At 38.8% G+C, this 6000-nt stretch overlaps 1 long non-coding RNA gene across 1 annotated transcript in view; it reads left to right on the top strand.

The window, feature by feature from the left end:
- Window positions 1-802: 802 nt before the first annotated feature.
- LOC121075608 overlaps window positions 803-6000 on the top strand; it is an 82079-nt gene continuing 76881 nt past the window's right edge. The window contains exon 1 of the long non-coding RNA XR_005823067.1: window positions 803-954. This is a non-coding gene — a long non-coding RNA (uncharacterized LOC121075608). The remainder of the gene's footprint in view (window positions 955-6000) is intronic.

Here is a 6000-nt window from a genome sequence, read left to right as displayed (position 1 = left end):
TTACTCCATGGGGTTTTGGAGGGAGATCACTGATTGCTGGAGGAGATGTTCATCATGTAGATGCTGCTGGGGTTGGAGGGGTACAAAGCCTCATTCATCTACAGTATGAGAGCTGGAGCCCAGGCAGCCCTCACTTGCCTTCCTCTTCAGAGCAAAGCTCCCCAGTAAGCTCCCAGGTGCGTGGGTGAGCTCACAGGCTGGAGGGGTTCTGCGTGCTTCAGAAGAAAAACAAAAAAAGCACAACGTTTCTACTGTAGCCAGCCATCTCACTAAACCAGCTCTGCCTGAGGAGCGTTGCATATGAAGTAGTTGTCCTCATAATTTCTTTCAGTACCCTGTGGCTCAACCCTCTGTATTATCTTCTGCCTTCCCAGCTCTCACCTGCAGCTCAAGGAATATGCCTGAGCAGTGGCCCTAGACTTCATTAAAAAAAATAAAATAAAACTGATCTATTTTTATTTTAGTTTCAAGAAGGAGGAAAAAATGTATCTTCCACAGCTTGCTCTCTTGAATATAAGACTTCCTTAAGGGATGTGAAAAGTTGAAACAGGCAGGGTTCTTGAACTTTCCTCCAGCCTTAGAAAACAATGATGGTAGTAGGAAGGCACCTAACGGTGTAATTGCTCAAAGGTGTGTTTTATAGCCATTTACAACAGCAGGTTGAGATCTCTGTGGGGACAAGGAGGATTAACCAACTCCCTGGGAAGAAAACCCTGCTTCATCCCACGGCATTAGTGCAGCTGGCACTAATGGCAAAGAGGAAGTTCAACTCATTTAAAAGTTGGAAAAGAGGCAGGGATTGATTTCTTAAGCGTTTGATCTCATTTGCAGTTTCTGTTGACCGTGAGGAGAGGAGAAGAAAGAAAAAAAAAGACAAAAAAGGGATGTAGAGAGGAAAAAAAAAAAAGAGAGAAGTGGCTTTGGCCCTCATGCTGAGGAGAGGTGTTCTGGTGGGTGAGTAGGCTGTCTCTTTTTTGTTCATTTTAAAACTGCTAGGGAACTGCATTAAGACTTGGCTTTGGACTAGTAGGCCTGCTTGTTGTTAAATGGGAGACTGTATGATGTTTTCTATTTCAGCCCATTTTTCATGTTCTGTTCTCAAAATGATTGTATAACAATTCTGATTCCCCTGAGGTTAAAAACTATACAATTCTCCTTCTTAAGGTAATGAGAGAAAACGTAGCCACAGGAAGCAGCATCCTGTGTTATTTTCTGTTTGGATTAATGGTCCTGATGAAAATAACTGGAAAAACAAGGCAGGCGGCAATTAGAATGGCATAAACAATGAAACCTTGGGTTACATTTACATGCCTTCTCTGTCATTACTTTCTTAGATGTCATCCCTAATGTTTTTGTTATATAATCCAAATTTTGTTTGTAACATATTCACAAACACAAAATGACACCATTAAGTAAATTCTTCACTGCCTCGTACTCTCTGCATGTTTAAGCAAACTGGAGTAAGTTGCTTGTTATCTCTGGCTTCTGTGACTACCAGATACTGCCCAACCCAGCTGACACAAGTATAGAAGACCATAGGAAGCCTCTACTCAAAGATGAGATCCTTGCTAAGGTGTTTGCTTTGACTTACCGAGGCCTGAAAACACCTTTGTGTGTGTGATTCTCTTGGATGTAAATTTCTGTTGATTAGGAGGGCTGCTGCAAATTTTGGTGCTATGAGGACTTGTTTGTATTTGGCAACCGTTTGCTTTCTGTCTTGCTGTGCTAGGTTTAAGAAATAGAACTGTGGTACTTTATTATTTTTGCCATGAGAACTTTCACCTTGTTTTCTGATTTCATATATATATATTTTTTTCCCCATGGTGTCTGGGTTTTAGTGGCATTGTGAAGCAGAAGTGATTAGAAGGAATTTTACCCTTGCTTCCATGAAAGATCAAAGGTTTTTACGATCTTATCACAAAATGGCTATGAATTGATAAGAGGAAGGTCACTCTTGCCCTGAATTGGTGGTCTCAGTATGAAGCCTCTGGTGAGCCAAAAGGCTGCCAGAAGAACTGAGCCTGTAGCAGTTCCTCCAGAGCATTCAGCTAAGTTCTGTTATCTCTTAGGTCATCAAAACTTGCCCTGACATGGGGCAAGCTGCTGTGTTTTCTCCAAACTCAGTCTAGATTTGCTAACAAGTCTGTGGAAACTGTCCTTCCTATGCCACTAAATCAAGTTTCAGTTGGCAAAGAAACCTGATGGTGGTTGAACTTTAGTGTGTTCTATATTTGATTTCATCATAACATCAACATTCTCGTTGCTACATCATTCATTTCTGAAAGAACTATCAAATAACTCTTGCAAATAAATCAACAGAGTACAGCCACATGTGAAACAGTCTCAGTAGGTGTATTTAACCTCATGAATCAGTTTCAATTCATACATGCTTAGTGCTTTATGAAAACTTGTTTTTATCTGAATCTTGCAAATTCTTCAGTGTATTAATTTTTTTTTTCATTGACTAAAGGTCAAACATTTGACAGATAGTCTAATGAATTATTCTCCTGAATGCTGATCATTACTAAGTGGGGTTTCTTGTAGGCTATTTAAAAAGAAAACAAAAGGCATCAGTCAAGCTAGAGGACTGGGCTCTCGGTTAACACCTATCCCCTCCCCACAGTAAGGGTACTGAATTCATGCAACTACATGAGCTATGTTCTTCTAGTGATGCAGCTCAGACTGAATCTATTCTCCTGCACTTCTGAATTGCTGAGAATTTGCATAATTGGGGGGGGGGGGGGGGGAGTTCTTAAGCTATTGTTGCTAGGGAAACTGCCACCTTGATATTCGCCTGGTGAGAACAGCTGTCTCTCTTTGTATCTAAGCAAAGGAAATCTGGGAGCAACTCTTAGTGATGGCAAGGTTGGATATATTATGAGAACTGTGTGGGATTAATGATGGTGCTTGCTCAAAGGGAGTTAGCCTGCTGCCGTGGGTTGGGGTGGAGGGGTACTTTTGCTAGGTAGCCTGGTGATCCAAGCAACCTCTGTATCATTATTTCTAGTTATTCTTTTTAAACTCATGGAGAGCATAGATCAGTGCTCACCTGTAAAGTATATCTTTCCTTTTTTTCTTAAATAATGCTATGATTTATAAGCCATACCAATGAGTATTATGGTACTGTTCTGGTTATTTTTTAGATCCTATGGCATCTGCAACAAAAAGATAAATTGTTTTAAAATTCCAGTGAGTGATAATTGAGCTGTGAGAGTAGAGCATCGGCTTACCTAGAAAACTAAGAACTTCAAGCTATTTACAAAAAAAAAAAGTATAATCTAAGATAAGTTTTCTTTCCTTTTCCTTTGCTTAGATTTAGAGTTCTAAACACTGCCCATAAGGTTCTTCCTAGTTACAGTATACTCGATGGAGATAGCTCACAATCAGACCTTCTCCAGTTTTTTCTAAAAAAAAAAAAAAAGCTTATGAAGAAATCCCCACCCAAAGGGGTGGGAAAAACAAAACTTCTTCAGCCTTACCTTCCTTATGGAGACATCTTACTGTGTATCCCTCTGTGTTATGTCATCTACTAGTGGTTATAGTGTGTAAAACTTCTTAACTTCTATTTGAAAAAGAAATTTGAGGGAAAAGTATCTTTGTAGTCCCATCATGTTTCCAAGATGATCTCTGCCTTCCCGCCCCCCCGCAACAGTCGTGTGCACTAAGACTTTCATGATTGTGTTTTTCAGGCACTAACTATTGGTTTAACAGAAGTCTTCACAGGGTATTATATTCCTGAAAATATATATATATATATGTATATGTATTATCCATATCTCTATAACAACATTAATTTTTAACAAGTTTGGATGTTCATCTTATCAGAGAACTGCTTGAAATAGAATAAAAAAGAATAAAAGATTCAAGCTTAAGATACAGAACACTTTTTTGTAGAATATGGCACAAAAGTCTATTAATGTTTGAAGTGATTTTAGCTTTCCTGCACTCTTTGTGTGTCTTTAGCATTCTCTGGTCTCTCTAATCTATACTGTGTCACTCAGTGCTTTTAATCTTAATTCTTTGTGCTTGCACTTTGAGCATCAAAAAGCACATTCGATGCCCAAAAAACTTCACTCTGGCGTTTGCTCTTCAACAGAATAGTTTTGATACATGGATAGGGAACAAGAATAAAGTGCAAACAGTGTAAGGAAAGACAAGAATGAAAAGAAGAAATGGGCTCTAATGAGAAAGACGGTGAATGTACAGTGAGTGCAATGCAAGAAAAAGATAAAAGTCCATGTAACATGCTGAAATAACACTATTTGTTATTTCTAAGAAACTCATTCTGCATCTAGTAGCAATCTGTGGAGCTCTCCAAGGCCTACCCAAAGCATTTCAATTCTGTTTTTAAAACAAAACAAAACCCCTCAACTTCCAACTAAGCAAACGATTTTTTGAGGTTTGAGCAAAAACATAAAGTGCAAACAGTGACTTCCCTGATCTGATAGGAGGCCAGGTACAGCTCTATCTAAATGTGACCATTGCCCTGGCCTGGTCAGAGCTTTGTTATGGAAGCATGGTCAGTGACTTAAGTAATCTTGGAGTTCCCTTGACCTTGTTATTCCCTAACTTAAATTTGTGTAGTTCTGCATCTTCTTGTCTTGTGTGCAACTCCCTGTAACAGAGAGAGCCTCTCAACAGTAGGGGAGCAGCCAGCCTTTGTCTAAATACCTTCCCTTTCAGTTTCCAATGTAGACCTACGCTGCTGTGCTGTAGGGATTTGTTTTCCCCTCTCTCCTTAAAATAGAGGCTTAAAACAGCTTTGTAACCTGTGGGACCATTACCATTTGGACGACTGTACAAAAAACAACTGTGAAATGGTGTGTGGCAAAACCCATGTGAGATGTGATGCTGGGGAGGCAGCTACCTCCAGATGAGGAGAATGGCTGTACGAGTTGTTTCATAACTTAGTGTTCAAATATAAGCACTCTTTCTGTGAATTTAATAACTGAAACAGTGGGCAGTCTCTTTCAGTATTCCTACCTGGAAGAGACAAGGCATGTCTTCTGCAAATAATCTTTGATAAAAGAAATGAAATTAACAGCTTAGGAAAATTTTAAGCAGCTAATTATGGTCCACAGAAGAGGTATCATCTGGATTATAAAGCTGATTGTGCCAGAGAAGAAAATATGCATTAACTTAGCTAGAGTTTTTAAATGTACATTTTTATCATGCAAAAGGACCATTAAAGAAGCCTTACAAGAGTCATAAAAACTATTCCAGGAGATTTCACTTATTAAAAAATTGAAAAAGGAAGCAAGACAGAAAGAACTAGTGAAGCTTTCTTTTTGTCTGAGCTTGCTCTCTGTTCATTGCTGAATGTTTTACTGGGTTCATTTCATTTTTAATTCTTAATGTATATTCAATCCTAACTGTAATAGCAAAGGGGAAAAATGGGAAGGTAATAAAAGATGCATTTTCTGACAAAATGCCACTCTTTTTTACTTTTTTTTCCTTTCCTGATCTAGAATGATAATCTGTCCACAGACTGAAGGTGCTGATACCATAATTCTTGCCAGGAAAAATACTGATACTGAGAAGGTGTTGTAAAGACATGTACATTAGAGCAAGAGCATAGAACGTAAAAAGAACAAAAGAGCTTTTCTTTGAGAAGCAAAGAACAAACCTAAGTTAAGAAACTACCTAAAGTAGTAGGGGTGGGGGGCAGTTTGATTCTTAGAGCCCAGGTGTTCCCTTGGGAGCTGAAGGTACTTGGTGAGGCTTTCCAAAAATACTAAGCACCATTCAAGGTGGGCAGTGTGCTTTTAATAGTTTGGATTAGACTGACAGCATTAGGTAAGATGCCAAGAGTCTTTACTTTGAATAGGTCATATATAGAGCAGAGCACGTTTTGACACGTGATGCTTGGTGGTATGTGCGTGTTTGAAAACTGTAGTCAAGCCCAAAGTTAACGCTTGTTGCTTTCTCTGTGTGACAAATAGATTGGTTGTGATTATGGTTCTTCTGTTTATTTATATATATATGAAATGTGTATATATA

This window comes from Cygnus olor, chromosome 10 (genome assembly GCF_009769625.2).
Source record: "Cygnus olor isolate bCygOlo1 chromosome 10, bCygOlo1.pri.v2, whole genome shotgun sequence".
NCBI lineage: Eukaryota > Metazoa > Chordata > Aves > Anseriformes > Anatidae > Cygnus > Cygnus olor.
This window is presented reverse-complemented; position numbering and strand designations above follow the sequence as displayed.